The sequence below is a fragment of the Astyanax mexicanus genome, chromosome 21 (assembly GCF_023375975.1).
Source record: "Astyanax mexicanus isolate ESR-SI-001 chromosome 21, AstMex3_surface, whole genome shotgun sequence".
Taxonomy (NCBI): domain Eukaryota; kingdom Metazoa; phylum Chordata; class Actinopteri; order Characiformes; family Acestrorhamphidae; genus Astyanax; species Astyanax mexicanus.
Window position 1 is genome coordinate 24,694,748 of NC_064428.1, and position 18,984 is coordinate 24,713,731.

The window sequence follows — 18,984 nt, forward strand, 5'->3', positions numbered from 1 at the left end:
GTCTGTCACCACTGTAGAAACATGTCAGGAGCCCGGGCAAGTCGTTTTAGCTTTACCCAAATAGCGATATTTGCTCTACCTCGCAAAGCTGTGGAAAAAAGCAGCTATTTTTGCTTTTTAATTTGACCTTCTGTTTGCAGTCGACTCATTTATTTCAGTATGCTATAAAAAATCTCTTCAGATTTTTTTTAATAACTATTAATATGAGACTTTTATTTACTTTAATTACGTTTTAATCTGACATCGGAACCAATATGGCAGGGCATGTGAATGTATACTCTATATATAGTATATAAGTACTGTAGATGTACGCTTTCATTCTTGTTGGATACACTATGTATTTACTGTATCCCGGGTGAATGCACAAGCTCATTTAAATGCAGTTTCGATTCAGAAGTATGTTCTGAAAGTGTGTGGGAGGATCTAAAAACACTTTCTCTAAAGTTTAAGAAGATTTGGGGGGGGGGATTTTAAGGTTTATTCTAGATAAGGTCTCTAGATTAGTATGCAGAATCAATATGCAGAACCACGTTTTTCTTTTTTTATTCTACAAATTTTCATTCTTGTTGGATGCACTATGTTTTTTTACTGTATTCTGAAGGGAATGCACAAGCTATTTCAGATGCAGTTCAGATTCAGAAGTATGTTCTGAAAGTGTGTGGGTGGATCTAAAAACAGTTTCTCTAAATTTTAAGATTTTGTGCAAGTTAAAGGTTTATTCTAGATAAGGATGCAAAATTAGTGCTACCATCCTTTAAATTCTGCATAAAAAATATATGTTTTCATTCTTGTTGGATACACTATGTATTTACTGTATCCCGAGTGAATACACAAGCTCATTCAGATGCAGTTTAAATTCAGAAGTATGTTCTAAAAGTGTGTGGGTGGATCTAAAAACACTTTCTCTAAAGTTTAAGAAGATTTTCTGGGAGTTTGAGTATTAGGATGCCTTAAGAATCTAGGTTTTGTTGAATTTTGTCTAATTTTTAGATTTTTAGGGGGATTTTGTACCATGTATGTGTCATGTATGCATCATCAACTACTTCATTCTAGATAAGTACTGTAGATTAGTATGCAAAATTAGTGCTACCACATTTTTTTTATTCTGCCTTAAAGACGTATATATTCATTCTTGTTGGATACACTATGTTTTAAATGTATCACGAGTGAATTCACAAGCTCATTCAAATGCAGTTTCAATTTAAAAGTATGTTCTGAAAGTGTGTGGGAGGATCTAAAAACACTTTCTCTAAAGTTTAAGAAGATTTGGGGAAAAGTTTAAGATTTATTCTTGATAAGTAACCTAGATTAGTATGCAGAATATGTGCTACCATCTTTTAAATTCTGCATAAAATATGTACGCTTTTATTCTTGTTGGATACACTATGTGTTTAGTGTATCCCGAGTGAACACAAGCCAATTCAAATGCAGTTTCGATTCAGAAGTATGTTCTGAATGTGCGTGGGTGGATCTAAAAACACTTTCTCTAACATTTAAGAAGATTTGGGGGGGGTGTTAAAGGTTTATTCTAGACTCTACTCTAGAAGTACTCTAGAGTAGTGTGCAGAATAAGTGGTACTATCTTTTAAATGTTGCATAAAAGACGTATATTTTCATTCTTGTTGGATACACTATGTTTTTAGTGTATCCCGAGTGAATGCACAGTTTTTTTTTTTTTGCAGTTTCGATTCAGAAATATGTTCTGAAAGTGTTCGGGTTGAACTAAAAACACTTTCTCTAACATTTAAGAAGATTGTCTGGGAGTTTGAGTATTAGGATGCCTTAAGAATCTAGGTTTTGTTGAATTTTGTCTAATGTTTAAATTTTTAGGGGTTTTTTTGTACCATTATCATGTATGCATCATCAACTACAGTTACAATTTTGTGTGTTTTTTTATTTGTATAGTTAATTCATTTTAATTCCTCAGTTTTACAAATCTGTTCTTCATATGTGCATATTTCCTTAATGTTATTCTCATTGTTTTATATGTGTTAAATGTATTTTTTGCAGGGAGAAGCTTCAATTAACTTTCAATAGAAAATATTCCAGAAAAAAAAAAAACATTTATTCGTTAAAGAACATTTCTATTGGTCCATTCATCATAAAATTCTGACAGATTCACATTTTATTATAATAAAAGAAAAATCCACAACAAAATAAATGTTTACTGTTTAAAACTATGGTTTTGAAGTTTTTTTTGTCACTTAAAAAATGTTCTTTAGTACGTGATTATGAAGTACTTGGAAATGCACCATAAGCATCTCCTGGATGCTTATTAACCGCCATCTTCATTAACATCATTACCACAACTGAGATCTGGCAACCCTAATGTATAAAAGATGCTATATAAATAAAGTTTATTAAAATTATATTTATGTTACAAGAATATTGTATCTTGATCAAAACAATTATCTTTACAGGGAGAAGAAAGAACGTTTCTATTGGTCTGTTCATCGTAAAATTCAGCCAGATTCACATCTTGTTCAAAACAGAAAACAAAATGCAAAACAAAAATAAAGTTTACTGTTTAAAACTAAAGTTATAAAGGTTTTTTGGAGGAAATGCTTGTATTTGTCCCATGAATTGTCTTAAGTACAAGTTAACAAAGTACTTAGTCCCACAAATATTTTAGGAAATACACCCCAGATCTCCTGGATGCTTATTAACCACCATCTCACCACGACTGAGACCTGGCAACACTGGTGGCAACAGTTGGCACAGGTGGCAACAAAAGAAGTGCATTTTTTTGGGAACTTAAATCATCTTTTGATTTAAGAGCCTCACAGTGACAGATGGTGTTCCATCCCAGTGCGTTTCTCAGTGCAGGAAGAAGATAAGCTAGCGACACAAAGACATATTAAATACCTCATAATCCATTCTCACCGGCAGTTGGCTGAGTGTCATCTTATGGAATGTGACATCTTATTTTCCCCTCCTTTCAGAGGCAGACTCAGCCATTAAGCCTAATGATGATCTTTAGATGCTTTCTTTCCATTTCCTGTTCTTGTCTCCATATATACAGTATTTTTTATCCTGTGAAGAAACTATACCTTAGAAAAGCATTCTCTCTGTATTACACACTTCAAAAAGAGGCGCTATATAAATAACGTTTATTATTGTAATTTTTTAGATTATATTTTTTCATATTTTCTGTGATGGAAAAAAAATGGATCTTTACAGGAAGAAGGAAGAACTTTACATTTTCAGCTTTAATAAACTTGCAATAGAAGTTTAAATAAAATAAAAAATGTCTTCTAAGTCATTATAGAACATCTCTATTGGTTCATTAATTGTGAAATTCTGCCAGATTCACATTTTGTCAAATCATAAGAAAAATGCACAACAAAATACACGTTTTACTGTGTAAAACAAAGGTTACAAAGGTTATTAGGGAAACACTTGTAATTTTAAGAAAGTTATGAGGTACTTTGTGCTACAAACATTTTTAGAAAATTAGTAATGGTGATTTTTAGATGCATCCTTTCTGTTTCCTGTTCTTGTCTTCATATATATTTCCAGTATTTCCATCTTGTAAAGAAACTGTACCTTAGAAATGCATTCTGTCTGTATTACATACTTCAAAAAGAGGAGCTATATAAATAAAGTTTATTATATATATATATATATATTTTTTATGCTATAAGAATATTTTCTGCAATAAAAAAAATGTTTCTTTACAGGGAGGAGGAAGAAGGAACTTTAATTAACTTTAATGTATATAAATATATAATATATTAAAAAAAAAAAAAATATATATATATATATATATATATATATATTCCAAATCAATATAAAACATCTCTATTTGTCCATTTATTGTGCAATTCTGCTAGATTCAGATTTGTCAAATCATAAGAAAAATACACAACAAAATAAATGTTTAACTGTTTTAAACAAAGGTTACAAAGATTTTTGCAGAAATGCTTGTCATACCTGTCAAGTCTCCCGTTTTGGCCGGGAAACTACCGTATTTGACTCCTCTTTCCCGCCGTCCTCCCGTATTAGTATTTTCCCGTAAATTTCCCGTATTATACTAAATAAAAAAATATATAGGCCACAGGCGACAATGCACTGACCGCTGTGTGTCTCTTAACCAATCGTGGAGCCGGTTCAAGGAGAAAGTCCCGCCTTTCAGGAGAAACAGCCAATCAGCTAACTGGTTTTGCGGAGCGCAGTTTTCGTGTGCGGGAAGCCCCGCCCCTCCCCTCGCTGTGAGTTCAGGCAGCTAGTCGGAGCAGCTGTCGTTAAAACTAATCTGGATATACGGAGATTTTTCTAAAAGAAAGGTAATTAACTATGTAAACTGTGATGAGATTGTTTCTGATAGCTGGTTAAAAAGACTCTTCTCTGAATCAAAACATAAATTAAACCCATTGTGTGTTTAATAAAATACAGCTTGTGACTCAGTTAGCTTAACTTTAGAATTAGCTAGATAGATATTCAGGGTTTGAGAAAAATCTACATATATATATATATATAATGCCCTGCCCTGATGTGCCTGATCAGCCAAAACCTATAATTTCCAAACTCTATTAGTTCAGGGCTAGTTTTAGGGTTTGTTAGATTTTGTTTAAATCTAAAGTATTGTGGTGTAATGTATTATTTAGAAGGGGTAGAAGAGATGGTTGAGCTGGAGAGAGAGAGAAAATGTGGAGAGGGCTGAAATTAACTGAACTGATCAGGAGTGGACTGAACGATAGAAAGAAGTATTAATGAAAGATTATTAATTGTGTAGGCCCCTTAGGACTATTATTTACTTATGGAATATATCTGATCCATGTCCTTTTTGTAAATTTGTGCACCCTTCAATTTCAAATCTATCTAAGTTTTGGACTTAAAAATAAGGGATTTTTTCCGCCGCCCCAACAGCCCAAACGAGGAAAAAAAAAATTATATTTATATATATATATATATATAATTTTTTTTTCCTCGTTTGGGCTGTTGGGGCGGCGGAAAAAATCCCTTATTTTTAAGTCCAAAACTTGACAGGTATGATGCTTGTAATAGTAAGAATGTTCTTAAGTACGAAATTATGAAGTTACTTTTTTACAGTAATTCAGTTCAAAATGTGAAATACATATATTATATAGATGTATTACACACAGACAGAACTATTTTAAGCGTTTTTTTTTTTTATTTTATTGTTAATGATTATGATGATTATGGCTTACAGCCAATGAAACCCCAAAAATCAGAAAATTTGAATAGTATATAAGACCAATTGGTATTTTTGGCAGTCCTGCTGGAAAATGAAATCTGCATCTCTATAAAAGTTGTCAGCAGAGGGAAGCATGCTGTAAGACTGACTTTAGACTTGATACAATAGAACACAGTGGATCAACACCAGCAGATGACATGTCTCTCCAAACCATCACTGATCATCAGTAAATTTGACATTTTATTTGTAAATCAAGGGAGCAGAGTCTGGAGGAAGAGTGGAGAGAAACACAGTTCAAGCTGCTTGAGTGTCTAGTTTAAATTTTCACAATCAGTGATGGTTTGGAGAGACATGTCGGGCATCTGCTGGTGTTGATCCACTGTGTTTTATTATCAAGTCTAAAGTCAGTGCAGTGTTTTCCTAGAAAATCTTACAGCACTTCATGCTGCTTCTCTCTGCTGACAACTTTTATGAAGATGTGGATTTCATTTTCCAGGAGGACTTGGCACACTGCCCACATTACTGCCAAAAGTACTAATTTGTAGTGCCCGATGCAGTCCTCCAGGTGGACAGTTGTTTCCGGTTGAGAGTATGCTGTACACTATTGGCTGCTGCTTCTCACCGATGTATGAATGAATGGTTGTGCGTGAAAATGTGTAAATTGTAAAGCGTCCTAGGGTTTCTAGAAGGATGTTTTATAAGTTGAACTGCATCAATTGTTCTTTTTATATAATATTCTAATTTTCTGATACACTGATGTTTGGGTTTTCATTGACTGTAAGCCATAATCATCAACAATAAAAGAAAATAAATAGATCACTCTGTTTGTAATACATCTATATAATATATAAGTTTCACATTTTGAACGGAATTGCTGAAATAAAGTAATTCTTTTTAATGATATTCAATTTTTTTTGAGATGCATACAGTATACAGTAACTATACCATCAAAAAGTGCATTCCCTCGGTAACGCATACTTCAAGAAACATCTGGTTGCCTCCTCCCCCCTATGGGATATGTTCCTGTCTCGCACTCCTTTCACACGTGGAAGTAAATTACAGTTTGATTGCTATCTTTATTACTCGTCCCCCCCTTCACCTCTCCACAATTGCTTCCACCCCTTTCCAAAACCCCGCAGCGAATACTAGCCAAAGCTCAGCACTACGCGGGGAGAGAGCATCACCTCGGTGGGGAGCAGATCCATCTCGATGGGGTCTCGGCTAAAATTAATGACGGGCGGGGGGAAATTATACATTTATTCAGAGCTCATTAGATGCAAACCCCCTGAGGAGGCACATTCTGCTTTCCAAAAGGTCTCCCACGGGAGCGCTCGTTTTGTTTGGGCTGCATAACTAACCTGGAATTAAATGCTGCCGACGCCCTCCCCGAGTCCCCGAGTTGGTCGTTGCTGAGGGTGAACTGTAAATATTTGATTGGGAGAAGGAGGATTTCATAGAGTTCATAGAGTTAAGCGAAATGATACTTAGGGCCCTATTTTACATCCCACCCTGCGTACCGTGTGTTCACCGTGCGTGATGTTCATTGCTATCTTACACCCTGCCAACAGTCTATTTTCATGCCTTGCGTCTGCTTTGCTTAAATAGCAACTGTGCTTTTGAATACATCTACGCCAATTGGTGTAGTGGTCTCGAAATGAGGTGTGTTCCGGTACATTTCTGACTGAAATCAACTGATCATTGCTATCTTACACCCTGCCAACAGTCCATTTTCATGCCTTTGGTCTGCTTTGCTTAAATAGCAACTGCGCTTGTGAATACATCTACGCCGATGGGTGTGGTGGTCTCAAAATGAGGTGTGTTCCGGTAAATTTCTGACTGAAATCAACTGATCATTGCTATCTTACACCCTGCCAACAGTCTATGTTCATGCCTTGCGTCTGCGTTGCTTAAATCGCAACTGCACTTGTGAATACATCTGTGCCGATGGGAACGAGATGTGTTCAGGTAAATTAACCTAAACAGACATCAACCGACAGACGTTTATTGCTATCTTGGCAGTGAATTGTCAGCACAGGCGCACCCCCAACACATGTACACCCCCCCTGATTCTTAAGCCTACACACATGAACACACAGTAGTGCACAAACCCATAGCATGTGCCTATTGGCAGCTATGCAAACTTTTGCATGAACAATAAACAGAATGAATGAGAATTGGCACTATGTGTCTTTTAAGGAGGTTAACATAAGGATGTTTTAAATTTAGTCATTTGGTTAAGAATGTTCTTAAGTACAAGGTTATGAAGTACTTGGTGCATCTGCATTTCTTAAATAGCAACTGTGCTTGTGAATACATCTACACCAATGGGTAGCGTGGTTTCAAATTAGGTGTGTTCAGGTAAATTTCTGACTGAAATCAACCTAAACAGATATTAACATGCACAAAGGGTACTTTTCCTGTCATTATGATAGCAAAGACACAGTAAAATGCTTTTTATCAAGCTTCACAGTGAGCGGTTGATGGCTTGCCTATACATTGCTAAAAAATGTCTTTAAAGTTAGTGGTATGAACTTACATGTAGTGGTTCTAGGTTGTATTGCACTCAGGGTTAATTCCTACTTTTAAACATGAGTGTCTCAGGATTAGGTTGGTCTTTACCCGATATACTGTATATTATACACTCATCATCAAAAATAGCTGTAAACAGTAGGAATCAACCAACAGATGAAGATGAAACATGGGGAAACACGGTGGTTTGTTTTGCCAGACAGTCATAGATTGGCTCAGAATGGTAAGGAAGTGAATCATCTTCAGTATTATAAGTTCTGCTTTTGACTTGGTGGCTCTTTAGTTATATATTTACCTCTATATTCGCCCCAAGTCCTGAAGTATAGGATGCTACCTGTAGATCACTTTTGGTCTTCATAAAAAAGCACTTTAACAACCCAACATTGCATTATAAAGATCCTGCAATTAGTGGCCATACATTTTTGATTGCATACTTCAGAACACCATTCCTGTACTAGTACTAGTACTGCAAAATCAGCAGGAACTGCATTAATACTGTATTTAAACTGCATGGGATTGATTATTGAAGGACACCACTAGGAACCTCTACAACCCAAGAGTGTCTCATATAATACAAATAAAGAACTATTTATTGTTCCAGAATTGGCTTTATCTTCTTTCTGATTAGCATCAGAACCCGACACTTTCCTCTGGGTCCAATTTTTATTATTTTTTTTGTAACTATGTCTTTGACGATGAATATATAAAAAAAAATATATGGTGTGGCAAAAAAAAAAAAAACAGGAAATAAATGGTTTAGCTGTTTGATGCCACAAAGTGTGAAGATAATGGGGCAGTGTGATGCAGGTGATGATGAGGACACCCACCTTCCTGCCCCCCTGCCCATGTCCCTCATATCTGAATCCACCACTGCCTTTATATCAAATACAGCCTATACTATCCTGATCAAACCATTTGTCTATGAAATTACACACTTTTTTGGTTTGATCATGTTTTAATTGTAATATCTTTCAAAATGTCTTTTTACCGTGGTGACTGGTGATCTTCCAACTCCGGTCCTCACATTACCTGAATATTGATTTCACCTGTTCACCATACTATATATACCCCTGCACTTCACTCACTCACTGCCGAGTATTAGATTGGTTCCGTCCATCTTTACAAAGAGTTTCGGCTGCTTGTGTTATTGTTTATTCTGTTTATAACAGAACAAACTGCCCTTTGTATTAGTCGTTTAGTTTTGACCCTGCCTGTTGCCAATAAAGCTTCTTTTATTATATCTGCACTTGTCTTAACCCTGAGATTTAGTGTATCCTGTGGAGACCCACAGGGTTCTATTTTTGGACCTATAAAATAACTTGTTTTGTGGAATAGTGAAACAAAATTAACTCAGGAACTCAATAAACAGGTAATGTGGCACGTATGTACACCAGTCTATCCTTGTATTTAATTAATATATGGAGTATATAGTGAGTATATAGTCCTACGTAGTGAGCTTCAAAAAAATAGACAGAGAACTTAGGCTCATACTGGATGATAAGCATCGCTTGTCTCCCTCTGTTTCCCGACCGTAAAGAGCTCCAAATGTTTTTAATTCTTTTTTTATGTTTGTGGTTGTGCAAACCTATTTTGGGCAAAACACAAAACAAGAAAAGCACAGATGAATCATCCAAGCTGAATATATTTTTCTTGCATCATAGATCTGTTGCCAAAAAATACTTATTATACAATTATACTCAGAATACTTGAGCTTTTTTTTTTCTATTCACTCAGATCTAATTCAAGTTGTGCTGAGTGGTTTGGTTTTAGGGACAGGCTGTAAAATCTTCCGGCCATTTTCTGGGTGGTGTTAAAATTATACTTTTAACAAGTGCTGCGTAAATGCTAAATGCTAACTGTCCAGTTGCCAGATAATTGGATATTAACTGCCAAGAGTAATATACTTTTAACAAATGCTAGCTCTATACTAACATGGGGATTAGAGGCTTTTAAAGTGAATACTGTAAATGCTTTGAATGTATTTGTCTTTTCTACTGTGAAAAAGTGTTATTAACTAAGTGCTATTAACTACTGTGATGTATCTATGCAATTATTTGGATTATATACTGTATATACAGCTCAGGAAAAAGAATTAAGAGACCACTTCTGAGACCGTTTCTGAATCAGTTTCTGAATATTTGAGTAAAATCATCATTGTTGTCTTATTCTATAAACTACGAGCAGCATTTCTCCCAAATTCCGAATAAAAATATTGTCATTTAGCCATTTAGTCATTTATTTACGGAAAATAAGAAATGGCTGAAATAACAAAAAAGATGCAGAGCTTTCAGACCTTAAATAATGCAAAGAAAACAACAAGTTCATTTTCATAAAGTTTTAAGAGTTCAGAAATCAATATTTGGTGGAATAACCCTGGTTTGTATCACAGCTTTCATGCATCTTGGCATGTTCTCCTCCACCAGTCTTACACACTGCTTTTTGATAACATTATGCCTTTACTCCTGGTGCAAAAATTAAAGCAGTTTTTTTATTGGGTGAAATAAAAGAAACTCATAATTTTTAGGTGTTTTTTACAGAGCTGTTTGCGAGGATTGGAGTCTCTACAGGAAGTAGAGCCACTTCTGGTCTTTTTTTTCACATCTTTACTGCTAAAAAGGAATCGGTCTTGCAATTGTTACAGACCTCTTCTCAATTACTGTTCTAGAGGTTATTTGACATGGCGACCCTTTTAAATTTCCTCCATTAATGATTGTTCAAGTCTGTGGCTTTTTTTCCACCTTGTCTGAGGTCTGAGAAAATCCATATTGCAGAAGAGAAGTGATTTATTCCTGAGCATGGAGGGAGTCTCACCTTTTCTGAGTCAGTGGTCTGGCTCATCTGTTTTATTTTCTCCGTTCAGATTGGCTGATTTCAGGGGAAGTGAAAATACAGGGTTTGGACACTCTGTTTCCGTGACCTTTAAATCACGCCAGCACACTGTATGCTAAAACATCTGAACTGTATGACCGTGTGGAAAAAAAAAGAAAAATAACAGTCATGCTGATAGTGTTAGTCACTTAAAGAGAGAAATAAATATATATATATATATATTATATAATAATATTATATATATATATAATTATTATTATTATTAAACGCCACTCCACGCAGGGATCGAACTCAGGCTGTCGCGGTCGCGGCCCAATGCTCTAACCGCTGAACCAGCGAGCAGATTGAGACATGGCCGCTTTAATCACTCTTAAGGACCTCCGCCGAAAGGGGCGGAGGAGGAAAACGGGTGGAAAACAAAAGTCACGCTTAGCGTGAGTGAAAGAGAGGGGGCTACCTCTTATGGCGCGAGGTGAAGGATTAACTAAACAAAAGGGGCTTCCAAAGAAAACAAAACTGAACTAAGGTGATTGTGGATTAAATGCTGTTTCACCAGAGAGGGGAGAAACAGCGAGGGAAAGAGAGAAGGTGAGCATACCGCGTGCCTCGCCTCTGCTACACCCACACACACACACAGACACACACAAAGACTCGAGAGAGAGGAACGGCGGAGGAGAGCACACTGCTCTGCTCCACCAGACTAGAGACAGATAGATGGCGGCTGTGAAGCTCACTGCTCTACACAGCTCCACCAAACTAGAAGGGAAACAACGAAGGGAAGAGATAAAGAGCCGGGGCTCGCTCGGAAAACCGGCATAGATTCGCTCTCACGAGCTTCAAAGATCCAGCGCCGAGTGGCTGTTTGGCGCTGCTTAAGAGGTGTTCAAAGCAGCTGTTGGTAATTAGCCAAATCAACCCTCGGCGCTGGCCTGACGCGCCCTCCGATGCCCCGGAGGATGCCTCGATCGGGCACCAGCCCTTACAGTATGTATGGTTTACGGGGAAAAACATAGAGAACAAAACTATTATAAAATATTTTTTCTCCGAAGAACACACATAAGGCAAACCGAATTAATTAATAATATAGAATCATTATTCTGTTTTCAATCCTAAAGCATAAATTATAGTAAATGAATGTATTTGGTTACCATTTGGTTCAGCATATATTGTGGTGTCCCTCAGGGTTGTATTTTAGGGTCTATGAAACAGATGTCAAACATGATAGTCGTCATGACCAGACAGAGATGAGAAAAGAAACAAACGCATAGATACAATAAAAGGCAAGATCATTAAAAATCAAAAACAGACAATACGAAATGCAGTAAGCATTCAAGAATGGTACAGGAGGACAAGGCAAAATTGTGGACACAAATATTTAAAAAGTCATACACTGAGAAAACAATAGGCAAGATTAAAGATTTTTAAAAGACGGACTGAACCAATCTATTACTCGGCAGTGACTAAGTGAGTGAAGTGCTGGGGTATATATGCAGTGACATGAACAGGTGAAATCAATACTTAGGTGATTGTAGCTTGGGAGATGTTATGTAATCATTCATGTGAGGGAGTGAATGAGGGATGTCAGGGTGTGGTGCATTCTGGGCAAAGGAGTCCAGAGCTGGTAGATAGAAGTGATACTGGTGCCAGCTGTGAAAACAGTGATATAATTATAATATATTATATTATATATATTATGAAAGTGACAAAGCATGAACTTAAGGGAGAAATCTGGTGTGACATAGACGTTTGTCATGTTTTTATCAAACTTTTTTCTTCCTTTTTCCACCAGCATTCCGAAATATAGCACTTTTAACTGATGCCCCAAAATGCTTATAAATCTAGTGGTAACAGCTTGCAAAATGATTTCCATGGAAATGCATGAATTCCAGCTGTTGCTAAAAACATCTATGTAAAATTAGTAATATTATATGCATTTTTGCAATCTTTTTCCCTATCCTACCTGTGTGTCCCTGCTCATAAATCAACTTTTTTTTTTAATTTAATTTCAAGATGGTGGCACCCGGAGAACTACTGTAAACTAAACTACTGTGTTTATAAACAGTATTTTTTTTTTTTTCAGTACTATCTGTACACTTTTTACAAAGTCCTCAGTGCCTCTTTTTGAACTCTTAGGGCCCGCAGAATTTTACCAATTAAGTGTGGAGCTATTTTGAGCTTATTAATGGTGTAAAAATAGCATTTTTTTACATGGGCTATTTTATGCCCCTATCACTAGGATTATAATCATGTTGGGAGCATCAGTTAAAACCTCTGTATTTTGGAAATCTGGGGGCAAAAAGAGGTGGAATATTTAACAAAAGTTTGTACTCGTTCTCATGTTTCACTCCACCCCAAGTCTATTTCATACCAGATTTCTCCTTTAAATAAAGGTTCCAAAGATTTACCAGCAAGTACATTAAATCTCTAATCTTTAAAAGTGTTTAAAAGCCAAATCACCCCTAATCATACTATAAAATATCCTCCTGTGGCCTGTCCTGCTTTAATACAACTTTATGGATTTTGTAAGAACACCAAGAACATTCCACAGGGTGCAAAAAGCACAATAATCAGTCGCTGTTGCTCAGAAACCAAACAATAAATAGTCAATGCATATTATTGCTCCTATGTGTCCATTTAGAATATTCCACTCAGCTGCCAAGAAGATGCCTGGGTCTAACTCACTCTGGCATGGATGCACTGGCCCTAAGTCTGGCTGCTGGCTTCAGGCCAAGACCTCCTCCTCATCTACAATCAACAGCTCTAAGCAGGCCACACAGGAATACCATACTGGATACTAGCTGATATCTTCTGCTGGTCAGCTCAGACCAGCGGTTTCTTGAGGTTAAAATCCATCTTATGGAACCCCATTGTGGAACAATTTTAACAATGTTCCTTCACATTAAATTGGGAAGACTTTGGATACCCCACTATATACAGTACTGTATTTTCGCACTTAAAGTTCCACTTAAAATCCTTTAATTGTCCCAAAAACCTTTTAAACCGGTGTGCCTTATGTACGAATTCTACCAGTCAGGTTTTAAGGAGCAGTAAAGCCACTCTGCTGAAGTACAGAGTTATACAGGAGATTAGCCCCTAACCATGCTAAGCACTAGCTCTTTCGACATTCAGAGGTGAGTATTATCAGCCTGTAGCCTGCTGCTAACCCTGACCAGCACTGCTGGAGCAGTGCCAGTCCACACTAAGCGTTAGCCGCTAACCACATCCTGCTAGCTCTAGAAGTTAGCCTCTAATGCTAATGGTGCTGCACTCAGCCTTAGTGGAAATCTGGAAATCTAAGCTTACTGTAAAAACCCTAAAAAGTGCTTTACTCACCCAAATAAACAGTTTTCAGGAGAGAAATCTGTGTAGATTAACATCCAGCACTCATTACTCAGAATTACAGTTTTTTTTTACTTTGCTTAAATTGACTTAACTTAGAAAATCTCACAACAATGTGTGAAAAAACAGACAAATCAAGATAACTGACTAAAATCAGAACATTACTCATTAGTTTTCCATGAACAGGTAAACCTTTGTACAAAACTAGAAAGAATTTTCAATAGAGAATCCCCCCCAGTCCATGTGTGAGCTCCCTCCGTCTTCCAAAAAAGGCTTTTTTTTTCCAAATTATCTTTTTATTCAAATACAGAACAAAAACCTCTGTTTTTTAAGTGTGGCTTTGTGACTGTACATGGAATATGTTCCAAAAGTTAAAACATGAAAACTAGTTAGAACTGTGGCTAAACTACAGTGTATGTAATAAATACACTGCTGTGTATTGTGCTCGGTCGGTTTGTGAAAGATGACATTCATAGAAATTGCTTCCACCTTTTCTTTAAAAAAATGAGGTCAAATTAATTTGTGCAATATTGAATAAAGTGACAAAATAAATGAAAACCAGCAATTCTAAATGTTATTGTGAGGTACTGCACTACTTTCATTCTCCTGTAACCGTGCGGGTGGTAGCTGGGTACGTTTGACTACCACAGGATCATTAGCATTAGCATCTTTGTCCCTCAGGTTTCCCTCAGGACCGCGGTCTACACACATCTCCAACACCCGGCGCGGGCAGGCTCCGAGGGGCCAGCAGCATCAAAGCAAGACGGGGCCAGCCTGGTGGAGGGGATCCAGGCACGGCAATCTCCTTGATCATGTTTAGCGAGCTGACATTAGCCTATTAGCACTAGCTGTTTGGAAAGCTCGCTTTCTTTCAAGAGCTGCAGACTTCAAATGCTCGGCTTCAGTTGGCAGAGGCCCTTGAAATCCGATTCAAATGTGTTTTACTCCGACGCTGCGCGAGCCGGGCAGCTTCTGGAGGGATTATGACTGAGGAGAATTCATGTTGGTCAATAGTGTTGGTGCGTTACGTGGTAATGAAGTTATGCCCTGTGAACGTTTCAAAGTCTGCCTGTGAGATAATTAGCCTTGTGTAATTAATACCGCTGGCCCCACAATGAGTGTAGTTGAGGGGGGTTTGGGAGAAGGGGGGTACGGCATAATTGAATTTGAAGCCACGTCAAATACGGTGAGAAAATTCTGCCGATGTTCTTAATTAGCGGGTGGATTCCACTACTTCGTTTGGCTTCTTTCCCTGAAGAGAGTGACTTGCGGCTACAGAAAAGAGAGAGAGAGAGTGACAGAAAGAGAAAAATGGGTGGTACAATCTTGGAGAGAATGAGAAAGTGGGATGAAGAGAGAGAAAAAAAGAGAGCGAGCGAGGGGAAAATGATCAGGAGGTGCCCAGAAGGGGAATTCACTGAGCACAGTGTCGATTAATTACACACCGAACAATCTCCCACCGCCCGCCGAGTTCTTCCCTCCATCGCCATAAACTTTTCTCTCTCTCTTTCTCTCTATTTCTCTCTCTCTATCTCTCTTTCTCTTAGTGTCTCTCGTCCCACCTTATTATACAGCTTTAGCCTCCCCTCTCTCCTCTTTCTCAATTCTTACACAACTTCGCCTTCTTTTAATCTTCTCCTCCCCAGCTCCCTCCACCGTCGCCATCGCTCCATCAATATCCCTCCCTGTCCCTTCTACCCTTGCTGCACAGTCTTCCCCTCCTCCTCCTCCTCTTCCTCCTCTTTCTCCTGATGAACCGTGTCTCCGAGCCCCCGTGCCCTTGGCTCGTTCTCCAGCTTCCTAGCGGAGGATTTGGGTCCAGATTGGCCCAATTGGCTGCAAGGCTGCATACCTGGCCTTCTTTTAATGCAGTATTATAATTGATCCCGGCCTGTTCCGCAGAGGGACCGGATCTAATCTGACAAGAGCATGGCATTCCAACAACTCCTATCTAACTATCGATCTGGCCATCCGTCAGTCATCTGTAGGCCGCATAGGCTGATCTATTTAGACTCGCATGCAATCAATGTATGCCTTCAATTCTGTATATAGAGCTGCGGTGGACAACAAGTACACAGCGATTGACGTAAATCGATACGATGAACTATGCAGGTTTACTTCATATAATTACTAGCCAAAATAACATTGCAAATATGCAGGGGTTGGACAATGTAACTGAAACAACTGGTTTTAGTAAGACAGTTCTGGTGGAAACAGGAGAGTTGAGGTGCACATTGAATTCTGCCGTGATTTGGGCAGCCGTGGTTTTATATTTTTTGGATACAATCCGGGTTAGCACCCGAACATCCCTTTCAGACAGCGTCCTCTTACAGCGTCCACAGTTAATCCTGTTGGATGTGGTTCATCCTTCTTGGTAAGCTGACATTACCCTGGATACCGTGGATACATCACAAAGACTTGTTGTCTTGGTCACAGATGCGCCAGCAAGACGTGCACCAACAATTTGTCCTCTTTTGAACTCTGGTATGTTACTTATAATGTTGTGTGCATTGCAATATTTAGAGCAAAACTGTGCTCTTACCCTGCTAATTGAATCTTCACACTCTGCTCTTACTGGTGCAATGTGCAATTAATGAAGATTGGCCACCAGGCTGCTCAGTTTCATTGTCCAACCCCTGTACTTATTAGAGTTTGAAACTTTTTTTTTTTTAGCATACCCAAGAGTGCGACAACCAAAATAACGTCAATGTACATATTTTTTGGCTCACTGAGCAAAGCCATAATGAATTTCAAGCATTAAAAAAACAATGATGAGTTTATTAGGCATTTTTTCTAGGATGAAACAGACTTCGACATTTGCATTTTATCTATAAGTGGAAGTGAATACACAAATACATACCCACCAGTGGTGGCTCCTTGTAAATCTCTCAGGCCAGGGCAATTGTTATGATGGTATGGATGATATGGTGTTACGATAAGTCTTCAATAGATAAAGTAACAGCTATCTTGGCTTAAAATTTCTTAAACTGTACTAAGCAAGTCAGGCCAGTAGCCAGATTAGCCATGCAATGCTAACTGGCTAACTGTGGAATCAGGACACATCTAACAGCAGCAACACCTAACACCTATCTCTGGTTCTGATTTAAGTGGAAAAAACGATTTAAAAAAGTGCAATGTGTTAACTATTAAACATAGCAACCAAACCCTTTTGGCAGTGGAAGACCCACCCCGCCTAGATTATGTGTGCCACAAGTATGCAAATGCAAACCTTCCTGGAACCCAATGAGATTGCACTGCGAGGACTGAAAATCTGACAAAAAAGGACAATTAACATGAGAGTCAATGAGAGTGATGTGGTCCATTTCCAGACTTTAGAGTATCGCCCCAAATAAGCCGGCACTGTGAGGAACGCAACTCGATGCTGATTGGTCTACTATATTTAGAGGCAGGACTCACTGTCCAGAACAGTCACAGCAAGTTTAACACTGGTTGAATGTGCTGGAAATAATAGTAAGTAATCAAGTAAATGTATTATTATAAGTAGTACATTTTAATTTTTGGTTTTATTACAGAATCTGTGGCTCGTGACTGCACATATATTTCTCCTTCTGTCCCCCAACAACAAAAAAAGTTTGGACACCCCTGATGTAGTGCATCTGGGAAGGGTCAATGCATGCAATCTGTAGCAGTCCCACTGCTCCATCCTTTATACCACACAGATGGAGCGTGCCTGATTTCAGCTCATTTTATCACGGCATACTTTGCGTTAAATAAATATGTCCAAGACACAAGGATATGTATGTTTCCACATGGTCAAATCCACAATATGAAGCAATTTCTCAGAATGAAAAAAGGATTAGGGAAGGCATCTGCTCATGGGAGGACTACAGAACATGGTAGTGTGTATGCTAATGTTTTTTTTTTTCAGAAGTGTGTGGGGGGGTGTGTTTTTTTTACCACAGTCCCTTGGTAAAGCTGTATCTCCATCTGCTAACAAGTCGAAATCTCTCAACTGTAACCAATCGCTTTTGGGGAGCTTGTGTGCATTGCATGTGCATTTTTTTCTTTTATTTTTTAGTTTTTCTGCCAAGGAGAGAAAACGAGAGAGAGAGAGAGAGAGAGAGAGAGAAAGATAGAAAGAAAGAAAGATAGAGAAGTTGTTATTTCTCAAGGTCAGTATGCAATGCTCGGTAAATGAGAGAAAAGTACAAATTGGGAATAGGAAAATAGTGGAGGTATCCTTATTTTCGGCACTTCTGCACTTCTTATCCAAGGTTAGTCAGCTAGGGAGAAGGAGGCTTTGGAAAGTTCTCTTAAAAATTCAGATTCAAACACTGTTGGGTTTTCTCTCTCTCTCTCTCTCTCTCTCTCTCTCTCTCTCTCTCTGCACAGTGGTTTGGTTGTTATTACATTTGCCTATTAGCACTCTTGAGTCTTGGGTTCAAGTCCCTGTCTGGGTAAAATGTCCATGTTTTACCTGAATCCCCAGTTTTCTTCCACAGTCCAAAAAACATGGTGATCCGACTGACACAACACCAAAAGAACATCAACACTATTTGGTAAGACACTTTTTATTACATTTATACATATTGTTTTTTTTTTATTTTTGTTAGACTAGGCAAGGCTATGCTTTCCTTTGTGAAAAGGAAGTATACTTAAGATCATTAAAAGTCATAAAAAGTTAAAAATAGGTAAAGAATGCCATAAAAGTGCATTTTCAATTTAATATACTTTATAAAAATACACATTAAACATACTTTCTCTAAAAGAGGCGAGAGTGTGCAGTTGTAGCGAGGAAAACGGGCCAAAGAGTCTAAAAGAGGCGAGAGTGTGCAGTTGTAGCGAGGAAAACGGGCCAAAGAGTCTAAAAGAGGCGAGAGTGTGCAGTTGTAGCGAGGAAAACGGGCCAAAGAGTCTAAAAGAGGCGAGAGTGTGCAGTTGTAGCGAGGAAAACGGGCCAAAGAGTCTAAAAGAGGCGAGAGTGTGCAGTTGTAGCGAGGAAAACGGGCCAAAGAGTCTAAAAGAGGCGAGAGTGTGCAGTTGTTGTGCAGAAAACGGGTCAAAGAGTCTAAAAACGGCAAGAGTGTGGAAAATGGTGTGTAAATTATAGCAATCAAGTAAATGTATTATTATAAGTAGTACATTTAAATTTTATTACAGAACCTGTG

At 37.9% G+C, this 18,984-nt stretch overlaps 1 protein-coding gene across 1 annotated transcript in view; it reads right to left on the reverse strand.

The window, feature by feature from the left end:
* Positions 1 to 18,984, reverse strand: part of sorcs3 (sortilin related VPS10 domain containing receptor 3) — a 469,314-nt gene that overhangs the window by 403,530 nt on the left and 46,800 nt on the right. The window lies entirely within an intron of this gene.